The sequence below is a fragment of the Rattus norvegicus genome, chromosome 3 (genome assembly GCF_036323735.1).
Source record: "Rattus norvegicus strain BN/NHsdMcwi chromosome 3, GRCr8, whole genome shotgun sequence".
Taxonomy (NCBI): Eukaryota; Metazoa; Chordata; class Mammalia; order Rodentia; family Muridae; genus Rattus; species Rattus norvegicus.
Window position 1 is genome coordinate 159,670,546 of NC_086021.1, and position 17,963 is coordinate 159,688,508.

Below are 17,963 nucleotides of genomic sequence, written 5' to 3' on the forward strand. Positions count from 1 at the left end.
AATTTTCTCCAGTGCCCATGTGTTTGAGATGCTTCCCCACTTTTTCTTCTATTAGTTTGAGTGTATCTGGTTTGATGTGGAGGTCCTTGATTCACTTGGACTTAAGCTTTGTACAGGGTGATAAGCATGGATCGATCTGCATTCTTCTACATGTTGACCTCCAGTTGAACCAACACCATTTGCTGAAAATGCTATCTTTTTTCCATTTGATGGTTTTGGCCCCTTTGTCAAAAATCAAGTGATCATAGGTGTGTGGGTTCATTTCTGGGTCTTCAATTCTATTCCACTGGTCTATCTGTCTGTCTCTGTACCACTAACATGCAGTTTTTATCACTATTGCTCTGTAATACTGCTTGAGTTCAGGGATAGTGATTTTCCCTGAAGTCCCTTTATTGTTGAGGATAGTTTTAGCTATCCTGGGTTTTTTGTTATTCCAGATGAATTTGCAAATTGTTCTGTCTAACTCTTTGAAGAATTGGATTGGTATTTTGATGGGGATTGCATTGAATCTGTAGATCGCTTTTGGTAAAATGGCCATTTTTACTATATTAATCCTGTCAATCCATGAGCATGGGAGATCTTTCCATCTTCTGAGGTCTTCCTCAATTTCTTTCTTCAGAGGCTTGAAGTTCTTATTGTACAGATCTTTTACTTGCTTGGTTAAAGTCACACCGAGGTATTTTATACTATTTGGGACTATAATGAAGGGTGTCATTTCCTTAATTTCTTTCTCGGCTTGTTTCTCTTTTGTGTAGAGGAAGGCTACTGATTTATTTGAGTTAATTTTATACCCAGCCACTTTGCTGAAGGTGTTTATCACATTTAGTAGTTCTCTGGTGGAACTTTTGGGATCACTTAAATATACTATCATATCATCTGCAAATAGTGATATTTTGACTTCTTCTTTTCCAATCTGTATCCCCTTGATCTCCTTTTGTTGTCTGATTGCTCTGGCTAGAACTTCAAGAACTATATTGAATAAGTAGGGAGAGAGTGGGCAGCCTTGTCTAGTCCCTGATTTTAGTGGAATTGCTTCAAGTTTCTCTCCATTTAGTTTAATGTTAGCGACTGGTTTGGTGTATATGGCTTTTACCATGTTCAGGTATGGGCCTTGAATTCCTATTCTTTCCAGGACTTTTATCATGAAGGGGTGTTGAATTTTGTCAAATGCTTTCTCAGCATCTAATGAAGTGATCATGTGGTTCTGTTCTTTCAGTTTGTTTATATAATGGATCACGTTGATGGTTTTCCGTATATTAAACCATCCCTGCATGCCTGGGATGAAGCCTACTTGATCATGGTGGATGATTGTTTTGATGTGCTCTTGGATTCGATTTGCCAGAATTTTATTGAGTATTTTTCCGTCTATATTCATAAGGGAAATTGGTCTGAAGTTCTCTTTCTTTGTTGGGTCTTTGTGTGCTTTAGGTTTTTGTAATGGAAGTAAACAGCAGTGTGAATGGGGCTCTCTGAGAACTCTCATCCCTATGGGACATTTCATTTCCCAGGAATGAGGGGAGGATGGGTGACAACTTCTGGTGACTGCTACCCTGGGGTGCTTATCTGCAGAGTGATGTCTTCACTGTGGTGTCTTCCTTTTACCTTGTCATCACCTCTTTCCAGCAGCACCAGGTTTCTTTGTGTGTGTTTTCAACAATTCATTTCTTTCTTGAATCTCATGCCATAAGCAAATGACTCTGAGTGTAGACATATCAGCATTGTCAGAAACAATGGAGTTGCAGTTAGGGTGTTAACCAGGGAGACATAGATTCAAGCACCTTTGAATTGTATTTGGAGGATCAAGGAACATTTCTGAGATACACCTTACAAATGTTTTCTTTTTGTCTTCTGAGAACTCTCTATTACCAGCCCCACTTTTGAATGTCTCCTTTATTCTTTTTTCACTTTGATTTTTCTCCCCTATGTTTCAAATATTTTATTTTCTAACTCATACAGTGTAAAATTTGCTAAAGATTTCACAACATGACATGTATCATTCAGAAGAAAACTTAAACATTTAACATAAACCATGCCCTTCCCACTTCCCTCACACAAAGTAAAAAAGAAAACACCTCATTTGCCAGCAAGGAAATAGTTTGCACTATTTTTGTCCACAATAGCAGTCAAGATATGCACAAGCAAGGGGTGAAGAAAGCATTTGCTAAAATATTTGTAACAAATAATTATGTCCCAAAAAAATCACAAAAGACTAGTTCTGTCTTGAAGAAAGCACATGGCCATTGACACTGGGACAGATCATACCACTGGCTGGAATAACAAGCCAGGTACTGTTCACGAGGGAGAAAGTAGTTACATGGAATGGAGATTTTCGTTTTGAGTATTAACATTTCCAAAGTTTGGCAACATCATTTTTAAATTATGCAAATTATGTAAAAAGAGGTACATTTTTACATTGATCTACATGCAAAACTGCACGTCATGCAAAGACACCAAGCATGGGGATTTTTCTCTCACAGACAGAGGCCATAATGGGCAGCACTCAGTTGAAGGGAGAGCGGTGGTAGGCAGGTATACTCAATTTAATATTCCCTCACCTTGATTCAACCCACCCTTTACCATTCATGATCATAAAACCAATTTTTATAGAAAAACTTTGTAGGGAAGACGGCCATAGAAAACTATCCAGAATGTCTTACTCCAGTCAATAGTACCTTTGCAGAGAAGGGGAGGGATAATGTCAAGTGGTAGAACACGACGTACCTTTATGTCACATGAATTTATTAAATCATTATCAATCACTAGTTGTTTCGGCAAAACAGCATAAATCCATAATGTGCTATCTAGCCTTCTGACAAATAAATTTTAAAAATATAAATGTGAACAAAATCTGCTCTGCCATGGCATATATATTAGCAAGATATTCCCCCATTTTAACCACAAATGGTATTTTACATAAATATGTCCTCATTAAGTATTGGTTGAATTTTTAGGTTAGGATTATTTATTTTGAAATGCGGAAAGAAAATAAATCCATACAGTTTAGTGATAAGTATTTCCTGTGTACAATGAAACAAGAGTATTTTAAGTCATTACATGATTGCTTTGGGTTTTCTTCACTAAACAATACATTTAAGTCATGACTGCCTCAGAAAACTTCTGACCTTTATAAAATCACAGCTGCTAATTACATTTTCTCAGGGACCCTTAATAAAAATAACAGTGACTACTTAAAAAGTATCAGCCTATAGCAGTCATAGTATATGTGGTTCTATGGATACAAGAACCCACTCTTGGCAACACAATGAACTAGATGTCCAACAGAGATGGATTAAGTACTGCCTGGCAATAAAACAGCCCCAGAAAAGATATTCAGAAATATGAATAAAGTTACAGATTCTTTTACAAAAGCATAATTAAGGTAAATAATAGGGCATTAACAAATGCTTTGTCAATCCCGAAAAGAGAAAGCACAGCGAAAGGAAACTAACTGGCCTAATACCTGGCTCAAATTGTTCAATTTTCTATCTTCATATAGAACTGTGTGAAATAAAAGTAAGGATGGTTTACATTCTGCTCGGCACTTTTGTACTCTAACATTTTGTTTCTGAATCAAGTAAATCAAATTAAGCCAACCTATTAAACATATAGAAAGCTACATACATCTCTAAATATTTACATGTGAATACATAGATAATTTATTGTTATAAAAGATGAAGAAAAATAACCAGTCCCTTCCCTTTCTCCACCACACTGATATGCCCTTTTCCTGCTGCTGTCCTTCAAACTTTAAAGTGCTACACTGAGGCATTGAGAGGGTAGGAGTTCAATAACGCTTAGCTGGTTTCATGAAGCTCATGTTGGAAAATGTGGCTTCCCAGAGAATAATACTTCCATTTAAACACACAGACAGCATTGCTGGACGTCTTGAGCAGGTCTTCAGAGATGGAGAAGAAAATCAAAGTGTTGGGCGGTATTCTTCAAAGAGTCACACACTCACGGCGATCTTTTTGTGGACGTCTAGGCCACCTACAACAGCACAGACTCCCTCAAAGGATGTTCCTCCATCTCCATCCTTATCTGCATTTATTACAGCTTTGTGAACAATCTGCTGTAACCGCGTTTCCTTCAGATTGTTGCCCACCATCATCTTCAACACCTGGAAGAGTTCTCCATTGGAAAGATAGCCGTCTTAATCCGTGTCATAGATAGGAAAAGCAAACCTCAACTTCTGTTCCCTATGGCCTTTGACACTGAACTGAGAGACTCCCTCAATGAATTCTTTGAAGTCTATTCCTCCATTCCGGTCTGTATTGAATATATCTATATAGCCCCTGTACTAAAGTTTTCTGTTGTAACTCAGACAGAGACATGAACTCCTCCATGCTCAAAGAACCAGAATTGCCCAAATCAAACTTCTTAAATCTCTTTCTCAGCCTTTTAATTTCATCAGCACCGACTGAGCACATTTTCAAAGGATAATTCACCTCGTTTTCCATCTTGGTCAGAGGGCGGCGCTGGCGGCGGCCGTAGGTCCCCCGGGACTCAGGGATGGCAGCTATGGTGTCTGGTTCCCCGCAGGGTGCAACCGGACTTGGGCCAGAGCGAGGCAGCTGGTGGAGTCAGGGTAGGAGCTGCATCAGCACTGGGAGGAAAGGTTGCAGCCTCATGCTCCTGGGCGGCCCGACTCTCTGCAGCAGCCCCTGCTGACCTAAACCTCCTCACTTTGGCTTTTTGAGTTCTTTTTATACTCTGCATATTAAACCCCTGTCAGATGTACAGGTAGGAACCATTCTCTTGCTTTTATGCGCTTCCTATTCATCCAGTTGATTATTTCTTTAGCTGTGCAGAAGCTTCTGAGTTTCATGGATTCCCACTTGTCAATTTTGGCCTTAATTCTTGGACAAACAGTGTCTGAACCCTAGCTAACCTGGTATCAGAATTTACATGCAAACTTCCAAAGTAGGGAGGAAACCAACAGTCCCTAGCCTGTTATGACATCTATGAAACATGACAGCAACCGACATAGCAGAATAATGAACACAATGAAGTAGTAGCATGCATTCACTGGCCGTATCTACCAGCTCTCTAATTGGAATTAAGACCCCTCAACAAGAGGAAGACGTCTCCTAGGACTGGAAACCGAGTAAACGACTCCATGTTAGTTGAGTTGGTTAATGAGGGAGAATCTAACCCCTTGCTTTACTAAATCAGCATAACTTGTAGCAACAGTCTATGAACATTTATCCCTTTACTCCCAGAGCAGTGGAGTCCTCCCCTCACCAGGGAAAGTTCTCTTTGTAACAGATAGAGATCACTGCAGAAACTGACCACCAATAAAAGTACAAAGCCATTGAGCCCAGTCCCAGAGTTACAGCTACAAAGTACTCCTACTGCTAAGGGTTGACAAAGAGAGAGAGGCCTTGCAGATTGTAAGAGCTGCAGGAGCAGGGAGGTTGCTTTGTGCTGAGAATTTGGTGTCTGTGAATGTCCTGTACTGATTCCAGGACATGGACTTCCCTTTCACTCTCATGTTCTCCTCTGATTTTCACTGTCATCCTCATAATTACAGCATCGTTCCGTGTTATTGGTTCACCAGAAGAGGAGCAATTGGTAGGAGCAGATTCCTGGATTCTGTGTTGAAGATTTGGAGTTAATGACCAAGTGAGATTTGTATGTGAGTGAACCATTGTTTCTGTGAAGCCTTGTTTCTACAGCGGCGAAGGACAGAGAAAGGCTCCCAGAGGCAGTGGCTTCAGGAATGTGACAGGATAAAGGATCCTCATATCCAGGGGATGGAGAATCACGATTCTTGCTCAGGATTTACATTACTGCTCTGCTGGCTGCTGCACGACCTTGGATATGCAGAAGGTCAGTGAACATTGCCTCACAACATGGCTCCACTCTGTAGCTGTTTTGAATTTGAGAACTTTGGAAATGTTCAGATGCTAGAAGATGCTTGAATGTGATATTTCTTTATAAATATAAGACCAAGCTACCAAAGATAACAGTGTTGCTTTTCTATTACCACATATGCTAAATATTGTTTAATTGAAGAACGCACAAAGAAAATCCTATACTGAAGTGGAGAATGTCCTGGGATTCCTTCACACAATTAACCCATATCTTTTTCAACTACCATAACTTTATTGAGTTTATCTGACCTCTGTTCTTTTAACTCAGATACTACAGTTTGTATCTTGAGTGTCCATCTTCTACAGGCCTAGTTATTAGGGAGGTGCTATTCAGAAGTGGTGGGATTTCTGAGAACTAGGCCATGACCTTTGATATGGATAAGTTCAGTGAACATTGCCCCACAACATGGGTCACAGCAGGAAGTCTTTACATCATCAGTTGGGATCATGGTCCCACACCCACCACCCTCTCTTTTAGCCCCATGAGTTGTGAGGATGTGAGGGATTTTGTTCCACCTTTTGTCTCTGCCATGACATTCTCTCTCAGCACAAGCTCATAGCAAATTGTCAACCAATCATAGACCAGATCTGACCACAATGTGAGCCAAAATAAACCTTTCAGAATCAATTATCTCAGGTATTTTGTTGAAAATGACAGAAAGCTGACTAGCACAGTAGGGTCAAAGAGTTCCTTCACCTCTGGGTCAATTTATGTCAATTTTTAAAACATAACACTCTGTTGTTAAAACTCTGGGCCATAGTACCACAGGCAGTATGGCTGTAGAGACTTATAAAACCACTTGGCCTCATGTATTTACTCTTTCCTGTGTCTAAAGCAAAGCACTCAAGCAATACCCAACAATAATTCTAAAACAGAGGCTGTGGAGATCCAGTTGCCAACCAGTTTTAAAACTTGGGGGGGGGAGTTAAATAATAACAAGTCAAAGCCAACTAAGGGTGGATGGGTCGAGGCTGGGCTCTCTGATCCTGGAGCAAAGTGTGAACATCAGGGCAGATGCAGATACTCCCTTGGCACTGAAACCAGCCATCTGGCCCTTGAAACCTCAATATAGCAGTGTGTGTGTGTGTGTGTGTGTGTGTGTGTGTGTGTGTGTGTGTGTGTGTGTAAGAACAAGGCCATAAAATGGCAGCTCCCCTAAAAGTTCCTACCATCTGCCCAATGGACTTGAGAGTGAGCTACCACCAAAGGCCTCTGAGGAGCACAGCCTGAGGAACTGAATGAGAGCCTCACCACTCAGAAGCCAGAGGTGATCCCACAATCATAGAAGCCTCAATCCCATCAAAGTACAAGATGTACGATATTCTATCAAGTCTCTTCCTTCTATTTCCGGGCTAGGTGCCTCAGTGCCTTTGGCCTCACAGGAGGTAGATTTTAGTAATCTTCACTCCCCTCAGGTCTTCCTTGTTAGGTTTCAAATCCAGAACAAACAGTCGTAGTGCCTATTTAACATGCCAAAGTGGACCTAGCCACCAGGTTCTCCCAGCATCCCTCAGATCCTAACTGTTACAGGGTATGGCGGGCATACCCCATCTTCTACCCTAAATTTCTGTATCACAGAGATATAATTTGAACTGATCTTCCCCCAGATGCCTTTCCCAGTATTATCCAGCCATTTTGGTTACATGGCCCAGTTTTGGTCTACCCTTTATTCTCTTGGCCTCTTGGTGTGGCTCTCTCTTCTCTTCCCTGCTCCTCTCTTTACATGACCCAGCTCAAGCATTCACTCTAGACTCTTCAGGATGTCCTTGCCTGGTCTCTGACTATGTTCTCCCTTTCATCTACAATAAACCTTCTTCTCCACCATACCTCGGAGAAGTCATGTGTTTCCTTTTTTATTATTCATCTTTGTCTGATGCCCTATAGAGAACCTGTGCCACAGTACTAGTTTCCGGGCATCCAGAAGGGTACTGTGCTTTTTGCTGTTTGGGGAGGGCACTAAGGAAGATTGAGAAGACTCTCTCAGGAAGTTTCACAGGCATGCAAAGATGTGTCAACCACCATCAATTAATCAATTAATTACTTTCTTACATTTTGAATGCCTCTTAAAGTTACAAAATTAGAAACTGGAGGAGAAGGCCCAAAGCTCTGTCTAACAGGCATCTTCTCCAGGGTCCGAAGGCAATTGAAGAACAGGACTTACTGCTTTAGAACAAACAGTGCTGCGCTGAAACCCTGAAACCCTGAAGTTAGGAAGCTGGGTCTTCCCACGTTGAGGAGAATGCCTCTGAGAAGTGCAAGAGGAAGAGAAGAAGGGCAGTTTGATTCTTGCTGAGCTGATTGTTTACATAGAGTGTTACTCTGCTGATGACCTGATTTGCCACAGGCGTGCTAGTGAACTGTACTGTGTGCGATGATAAGGGCCAGGAATTCAAGTCAGACAGGAAGAGAACAGTGTGTCCACGCCCTTGTTAATGACGTCCTGAGTGACTTCACTCCATCCCACTGAAATCCACATTCTGAGGGTTCCACTGCTTCCCACAGTGCAACAGGCCAGGACCCAAAGCTTCCGTCATGCAGCCTAGGATAGACCCGAGCTTTCGTCATGCAGCCTAGGATAGACCCGAGCTTCCGTCATGCAGCCTAGGATAGACCCGAGCTTTCGTCATGCAGCCTAGGATAGACCCGAGCTTCCGTCATGCAGCCTAGGATAGACCCGAGCTTTCGTCATGCAGCCTAGGATAGACCCGAGCTTTCATCATGCAGCCTAGGATAGACTCGAGCTTTCGTCGTGCAGCCTAGGATAGACCCGAGCTTCCGTCATGCAGCCTAGGATAGACCCGAGCTTTCATCATGCAGCCTAGGATAGACCCGAGCGTGTTGTTTTGGGAATGTTGTGGAAGGACTTTGGAACTTTGCGCAAGAAAAGCCATTCTGTGTCCAGTGCTTGGTGAGCTGTTCTGCAGGAGCTTTGAAGATAAGAATATTGAGGGCAATGTGGACAGTGGAGGTGGCTTGTGAAGATTCAGAGGGAAGTTTAAAGATTCTAGAGGGGACATTTGGGTTTTGTTTTCTTTTGATTTTATTTAATCTTTGTTTTTACACTCCAAATTTTATCCCTCCTGCACCATCACACTCTGTCCCTCATCCCATACCTCCTCCCCACTCTGGCTGAACCAACACCTGGCAGTACTCTGTATGTGTATGTGTGTTGGGGGCCTCAGATCAACATTTGTATGCTGCCTGGTTGGTGATCCAGTGTCTGAGAGATCTCAAGGGGTCCAGGTTAATTGAGACTGCTGCTCCTCCCACAAGGTTACCCTCCTCCTCAGCTTCTTATAGCTTTCCCCTTATTCAACAACAGGGATCAGAAGCTTCTGTCCATTGGTTGGGTGCAAATATCTGCATCTGACTTTTTCAGCTGCTTGTTGCATCTTTAGGAGGGAAGTCATGATAGGTCCCTTTTTGTGAGCACTCCATAGCCTCAGTAATAGTGTCAGGCCTAGGAGCCTCCTCTTGAGATATCGTCCAAGTTTGAACAGTTACTGGACTGCCTTTCCCTTGGTATCTTCTCCATTTCTGTCCCTACAGTTCTTTCAGTCAGGAACAATTATAGGTCAGAGTTTTGACTGTGGGATGGTAACCCTATCCCTTACTTGATGCCCTCTCTTTCTGCTTGAGGTAGGCTCTACAAGTTTCCTCTCCCCACTGTAGGGCATTTCATCTAAGGTCTCTCCCTTTGAGTCCAGAGACTCTCTCACCTCCCAGGTCGTTGGTACCTTCTGGAGGGTTCCACCACCTCCTACCTCTTGAGGTTCCCTGTTTCCATTCTTTTTGCTGGCCCTCAGGGTTTCAGTCGTTTTCCCTCACCCAGTACCAGATCATGTTTCCCTCTTCCTCTCTTGTCCCCTTTCCCACCCCTCTTGTGATTGCTTTCTTCTCTCTCCTAAGAGGAGTTGAGGCATCATCACATGGGCCCTTCAGCTTGTTGAACTTTTTGAGTCCTGTGGACTCTATCTTGGGTATTCTGTACTTATTTTTGGCTAATATCCACTTATTAGTGAGTACATACCATGCATGTCCTTTTGGGTCTAGGTTACCTCACACATGATGATGTTTGCTAGTTCCATCCCATTTGCCTGCAAAACTCAGGACGTCTTCATTCTTAATAGCTGAGTAGTATTCCATTGTGTAAATGAAGCCACATTTTCTGTATCCATTCTTCTGTCATGGGACATCTGGATTGTTTCCAGGTACTGGCTATCACAAATAAGGCCACTGCAAACATAGTGGGGCATCCTTTGAGTATGTTCCTAAGAGTGGTATTACTGGATCTTCTATTTCTAATATTCTGAAGAATCTCCATATTGATTTACAAAGTGGATGTACTAATTTGCAATCCCATCAGCAATGCAGGAGTGTGCCTCTTTCTCCACATCCTTGCCAACATGTGTCATAACCTGAAGTTTTGATCTTAGCCATTCTGCTTGGTGTAAAGTGAAATCTCTGGGTTGGTTTGATTTGCATTTCTCTGATCACTTTGAACTTTGAACTTTGAAACACTTTTAGATGCTTCTCAGCGATTTGAGATTCCTCTATTATAAATTCTCGGTTTAATTCTATACCATTTTTTATTGTGTTGTTTGGTTTTGGGGTGCTTAGCTTCTTGAGTTCTTTATATATATTTTTGGTATTAGCCCTCTATTGGATGTAGGCTTAGTGAAGATTTTTTTCCAGTCTGTAGGATGCTGATTTGTCTTATTGACTACGTCCTTTGCCTTACAGAAGATTTCCAGTTTCATGAGGTTCCATTTATCAATCTTTGATCTTAGAGCATGAGCTATTAGAGTTTTGTTTAGGAATTTCCCCCTGTAACATAGAGTTTAAGGCTCTTTGCCACTTCTCTTATATTAGATTCAGTAAACCTGTCTTTAGGTTGAGGTCCTTAATCTACTTGGACCTGTGCTTTGTGCAAGGTGAGAAATATGGGTTTATTTTCATATTTCTACATACAGACAGCCAGTAAGACCAGCAACATTTATTGAAGGTGCTTTCATTTTTCCATTGTATATTTTTGGCTTTTTTGTCAAAGATCAAGTGTGCATAAGTACACTATCATATTATCTAGAAATAGTGATATTGATATTTTGACTTCTGCCTTTCCAATTTGTATCCCTTTGACTTCCTTTTGCTGTCTGATTGCTCTATCTAGGACTTCAGGTAGTATATTAAATAAGTAGGAAGAGAGTGGGCAGCTTGTCTAGTATTTGATTTTAGTGGGATTGATTCAAGTTTCTCTCCATTTAGCTTAATGTTAGCTACTGGTTTGCTGTATATGGCTTCTACTATGTTTAGGTATGGGCCTTGAATTCCTGTTCTTTCCAGGACTTTTATCATGAAGGGGTGTTAAATTTTGTCAAATGCTTTCTAAGTATCTAATGAAATAATTATGTGCTTTTTTTGAGTTTGTTTATATAGTGGATTATGTTAATGGTTTTCCATATATTGAACCATCCCTGCATACCTGGGATGATTTGGTTCTATTAGTCTGTCTTTGTCTCTGTTTAATTTCTGTTTCCATGATCTGTCCATTGATGAGAGTGGGGTGTTGAGATTTCCTACTATTATTGTGTGAGGTGTAATGTGTGCTTTATTAAGGTTTCTTTTATGAATGTAGGTGCCCTTGTATTTGGAGCATAGATATTTAGTATGGAGAGTTTATCTTGGTGGATTTTTCCTTTGATGGATATAAAGTGTCCTTCCTTATCTTTTTTGACAACTTTTGGTTGAAAGTAGATTTTATTCAATATTAGAATGGCTACTCCAGCTTGTTTCTTTGGACCATTTGCTTGGAATGTTGTTTTCCAGCATTTTACTCTGACGTAGTGTCTGTCTTTGTCTCTGAGGTCTGTCTCCTGTATGCAGCAAAATCCTGGGTCCTCTTTAGGTATTCAGTCTGTTAGTCTATGTCTTTTTACTGGAGAATTGAATCCATTGAGGTTAAGGAATATTAAAGACTAATGATTGTTGCTTCCTGTTATTTTTGTTGTTAGAGTTGGAATTCTGTTTGTGTGTTTCACTTCTTTTGGTGTTGTTGCAAGAATACTACTTCCTGTTTTTTCTAGAATGTAGTTTCCCTCCTTGTGTTGGAGTTTTCCATCTATTATCCTTTGTAGGGCTGGATGTGTAGAAAGATATTAGGTAAATTTGGTTTTGTCATGGAATATCTTGGTTTCTCCATCTATGTTAATTGAGAGTTTTGATGGGTATAGTTGCCTAGGCTGGCATTTGTGTTCTCTTAGGCTGTTTATGACATCTGCCCAGGATCTTATGGCTTTCATAGTCTCTAGTGAGAAGTCTGGTATAATTCTGATACGTCTTCCTTTATGTTACTTGACCTTTTTCCCTTACTGCTTTTAAAATTCTTTCTTTGTTTTGTGCATTTGGTGTTTTGACTACTATGTGACAGGAGGAATTTCTTTTCTAGTCCAATCTATTTGGAGTTCTGTAAGCTTCTTGTATGTGTATGGGCATTTCTTTCTTTAGGTTAGGGAAGTTTTCTTCTATAATTTTGTTGAAGATATTTACTGACCCTTTAATTTGGGAGTCTTCTCTACCTATTATCGTTAGGTTTGATCTTCTCATTGTGTCCTGGATTTCCTGTATGTTATGTGTTAGGAACTTTTTGCATTTTACAGTATCTTTGATGGTTGTGTTGATGTTTTCTATGGTCTCTTCTGCCCCTGAGATTCTCTCTTCTATCTCTTGTATTCTGTTGGTGATGCTTATATCTATAACTCCTTGTCGCTTCCTTAAGTTTTCTATCTTCAGCGTTATCTCCCTTTGTGCTTTCTTTATTGTTTCCATTTCCATTTTTAAATCCTGGACAGTTTTGTTCAATTCCTCCTCCTGTTTGGTTGTGTTTTCTTGAGATTCTTTCCGTGATTTTTGTGCTTCCTCTTTAAGGGCTTCTACTTGTTTATTTGTGTTGTCCTGTATTTCTTTAAGGGAGTTATTTATGTCCTTCTTAAAGTACTCCATGATTATCATAAAATGTGATTTTAAGTCTAAATCTTGCTTTCCAGTGTTTTTGGATATCCAGTATTTTCTTTGGTGGGAAAATGGAGTTCTGATGATGCCAAGTAGTCTTGGTTTCTGTTCCTTAGGTTCCTGGGCTTGCTTCTAGCCACTGGGTTGTCTCTGGTGTTTGCTTGTCTCACTGTTTCTCAGAATGACTTGATGCTCCTGTAGTCTTCTGTTTCAGCACTCCTGTAGAACTGTTTTTCCTGTTTTCTTTCAGCCTTTTCTGAGAACAGGTGCTCTGATCTCAGGTGTGTAGGCACTCCTGGTGACTCTCTTTCAGCTTTAGGTGAGGGCAGGAACCAGACAGGGCCTGCCCCTGATTGCTCCTAGGTCCTTGTGCCCAGGGGCACAATTGGCACTTGGCTATTCCCTCTTGGGTCTGGAATGTGGGCAGAGGATAGTCCCCTCCGATTTCTCAGGAGTGTCCACAATTTTGAGGGTATAATCTCTCTTCTCCCATGGGATTTGGGTACAGGCAACTGTTTGGCCAGTTCAGTTCAGTCTTGGGCACAAACCAGAACCTCAGGTACTGACAGCTGACTGGTCCCAGGTTCCTGTGTCCAGAGGCACTGTGCAGTTTCCCCTTGGACCAGGGATGTGGGCAGAGGTGTGCAGAAATGGCAACTGTCCTGCAGTGTCAGGATGTCTGCACTTCTGGGTGTTCAGCTCTCTTTCCCACGAGGACCCCATTTTCTACTGATTGTCCAAAAAGAGACCAACCTGAAGAGCACAGGGATTGAGAGCCTAAGAGCAGCCTGGGATGGGAACCTTCCATTCTCCATCTGTGCTCACGGAAGATGCTGTACCCCAGCTCTCAGACCCAAACCTGTCAGCAGAGAGCTGGTCTGCCAGCAGCACAATCCCTCCTAAGCCCTCAGCTCACATGTGAGACTCCACTTTCTCCCCATTGACAGGGTGTTCAAGGAGAGACACACTGGGAATGCATTGATCTCTTGGGAGCTGCAGGATGGCTCCAGTCTCTATCTGTGCTCAGAGCAAGGGCAGTCCCATAGCTCTCAGAACAAAACCTGGTAGAAGAGAGCTGGTCTACCAAGAGCATTCTCACTCCAAACATCACAGGCTCACAGGCTCACAGGCTCACAGGAGGAACAAGCCCCACTCATAGAAAGCAAGAAATAAGCAGATGGCAAAAGGTAAGTGCAACAACCTAAGCAACAGAAACCAAGACTATTTGGAACCATCAGAACCCTGTTCTCCCACTAAAACAAATACTGGATGTCCCAACACACTGGAAGAGGAAGATTTGGATCTAAAATTACATCTCATGATGATGATAGAGGACATTAGGAAAGACATAGACAACTCCCTTAAATACAGGACAACACAGGTACACAAGTATAAACTCTTAAAAAGGAAACACAAAAATCCCTTAAAGAATTACAGGAAAACACAACCAAACAGGTGAAGGAATTGAACATCCAGAATCTAAAAATGGAAATAGAAACGATAAGGAAATCACAAAGTGAGACAACCTTGGAGATAGAAAACCTAGGAAAGAGATTAGGAGTCACAGATGCAAGCATCACCAACAGAACACAAGAGATTGAAGACAGAATCTTAGGGGCAGAAGATTCTATAGAAAACATCGAAAGAACAGTCAAAGAAAAATGCAAAAACCAAAAAGCTCCTAACCCAAAACATCCAGGAAATCCAGGATACAATGAGACAACCAAACCTGAGAATAATAGGTATAGAAGAGAACGAAACTTTCCAAATTAAAGGGCCAGTAAGTATCTTCAACAAAATTATAGAAGAAACCTTTTCTAACCTAAAGAAAGAGATGCCCCTGAACATAGAATTCTTAACTGAGGAATACTGAATGACAGAGAAACACCTAAAAAGTGTTCAACATCCTTAGTCATCAGAGAAATGAAAATCAATACATCCCTGAGATACCACCTCACAGCAATTACGATGAGTAAGGTCAAAATCACTAGTGGCAGTAGATGCTGCTGAGGATGTGGAGAAGTAGGAACACTCCTCTATTATTGGTGGGATTGCAGGGTGGTACAACCCTCTGGAAATCAGTCTGGAGGTTCATTAGAAAATTGGACCCAGCTATACCACTCCTGGGCATACATCCAAAAGATGGTCCGATGTATAACAAAGACACATGCTTCACTATGTTCACAGCAGCCTTATTTATAATAGCCAGATGATAGAAAGAACCCAGGTGCCCTTCAATAGATGAATACATACAGAAAATATGGTACATTTACACAGTGGAGTACTACTCAGCTATTAAAAATAATGACTACATAAAAATCTTAGGCATTCGGACAGAACTAGAAAATATCTTGAGTGAGGTATCCCAGTCCCAAAAGAACACAGATCATATGCACTCACTGATAAGTGGATATTAGCCCAAAAGCTTGGAATACCTAAGAAAAAATTCACAGATCATATGAAGCCCAAGAAGAAGGAAGACCAAAATATGGATGCTTCATTCCTTCTTAGAAAGGAGAACAAAATACTCATGGGATGAAATATAGGGACAAAAAGTGGAGCAGGGACTGAAGAAAAGGTCATTCATCCCCTATGGTGCCACCAAACCCTTCACTATTGCTATGCCAAGAAGTGCTTTCTGACAGGAGCCACATATGGGTGTCATCTGAGAGTTTCTTCCAGAGCTCTTCTGATACAGATGAGGATGACTTCAGCTAACCATTGGATTGAACAAGGGGACACTGAAGGAGCTGAAGGGGTTTGCAACACCACAGGAAGAACAACAATATCAACAAACCAAAACCCACCAGAACTCTCATGGACTAAACCACCAACCAATGAGTACACATGCAGGGACCCATGACTCCAGCCACATATGTATCAGAGGATGGCACTGTCCAGCATCAATAGGAAAAAAAAGCCCTTTCTCAAATGAAGCTTCGTTTCCCCAATGTAGGATAACGCCAGAGTGTTGAGGTTGGAGTCGGTGGGTGGCGATGGGAGCATCCTCATACAAGCAGGTGGAGAGGGAGGCTTATGTGAGGGGGGGAGGGTATGATAACATTTGAATTGTAATTGCATAAAAATATCCAAGAAAAATAAAATAATAATAAAAAACGAATGCTTCTCCATTCATATGTTTGAATGCTTAGTCATTAGGGAGTTCAGTTAAAGGAATTCTGTATTAATTGATATGGGGGAAACTGATTAAGAAAGAGACCCTAATGTGGAAAGAGACCCTAATGTCAGCCTTCATGTCTCCATATGTTCACACACATGCATGCAGTATGACATTCACACACTGTAAAGACACATAGACACATTTTGAAAACCCATAGATTAATATATAAGATTAATATATAAAGAAAATGATTTACATGAACTTTAGAATTGCTCTTTGAAGTACAGACCAAAATCTTACTCTGTGTCTCCCTCACTACATTCTCTACCCTATACGGACCTGGATCCCATTTCAGTTCTACTTCCCATGAGCATCAAATATGAATCAAGTCAGACCTGGTAATCTCACTCCTGGGAATAGATGTAATGGCAGCAAAAATACAAGTGAACAAAAATAAATAGAAAAAATCAAACTGTAGTAACCTATTTTTTTCAGTTTACCCAGAACAGAGATGTTTCCTAGAATTTGAAACTTTCCATGCTGAAGCCAGAAAAGGCCCAGATAATCGGAAACAATTGGTACTTCGTGGAATATTGGTCATAATACCAAACAACTGAAAGAGAGAATTAATTGTCATTCATAAGATAATGTTTCAACAATGATAGTACATTATTATGTATGGTACAACCCAGGTATTTTAAAAGCTTTTGTGTATTGTGTATAAAATATGATAGCAGAAATGAAAAAATAGGATTATACATTAAAATGTCTAGCATAATAATATCTTGTAAAAATTTGAAAGTAAAACAAAATTACAAAAGGTGATGCTCATATTTGTATACTCAATAATACAGAGATATCTGATCATCTTGATAGGGTGATTATCAGTAACACTTATTATCCCATATGCCTAAACATAGGAAATGGATATAGAAATCTTCAGAAACTTACAGTTCCAGTGTCAAGTAGACCTGAAAAATATGTGCACATTGAATGATGAGTTCATAATAAAATGTGAATAATATCATGAAAATTAATAACCATTATTTTTAGTTTGGTTTAAAATGGTCTAAAAAGAAAATACAAATGTGAATGTGGTTGTTGGTGATGGTATTGATTAAAGAGCAAAACCGTTTAAATAATGCTTGTCTAGTAGTAGAGCTTTTATTTCTTTCTCTTTTGACTTTATTTTGTCACACACACACACACGAAAGGATGTCACATGACAACTTCCAGGAATGGCTCAAATCTTTCTACCATGTGATTCCCTGGTATCAAACTCAGGTCATCGTGTTTGAAAGCAAGCACTTTAACCCACTGATCCATCTATTTTTCTTAAAGAACCAGCTCTTGGTTTCATTGAATCTTTGTATTATTTTACTTGTTTCAAATTGATTGATTGCAGCCCTACTTTTCATTATTTCCTGCCATGTTCTCCTGGTGTCTGTCTTTGTTTCCTTTTTTTTCTAAAGATTTCAGGTATGCTGTTAAGTTTCTAATATGAAATCTAATTTTTAGGAAGGGATTTAATGCTTTGAATTATCCTTTTAGCACTGATTTCTTTGTGTTTCATAAGTTTGGGTATGTTGTACCTTTATTTTCATGGAATTCTAGAAAGTCTTTAATTTCTTTCTTATTAACTCTTTGACTAGTGATCATTGAATAGAGAATTGTTCACTTTCCCTTAGTTCGTATGCTTTCTGTTTCTGTTGTGGTTAAAATCCTGCTTTATTCCATGGTGACCTGATATGATATAATGGGGTTATTTCAAATTTCTTGTAAATCTTAAGGGTTGCTTCGTGACCCAGTATTTGGCCGAATTTGGATTAATGAGAAGCTGAGAGGAAAGTACATTCTTTTGTGCTCCTGTCAAATATTCTGTAAAAATCTGTTATGATCATTTTTTCACAATCTCTTTTAGTTTCATGATTTATCCATTTCGTTTCTCTTTTGATGACCT

At 40.4% G+C, this 17,963-nt stretch overlaps 1 pseudogene; it reads right to left on the minus strand.

Annotated features, from left to right (window-relative positions):
* Window positions 1-3,946: 3,946 nt before the first annotated feature.
* Window positions 3,947-4,457, minus strand: LOC134486175 (calcineurin subunit B type 1-like; annotated as a pseudogene).
* Between the last annotated feature and the right edge of the window lie 13,506 nt (window positions 4,458-17,963).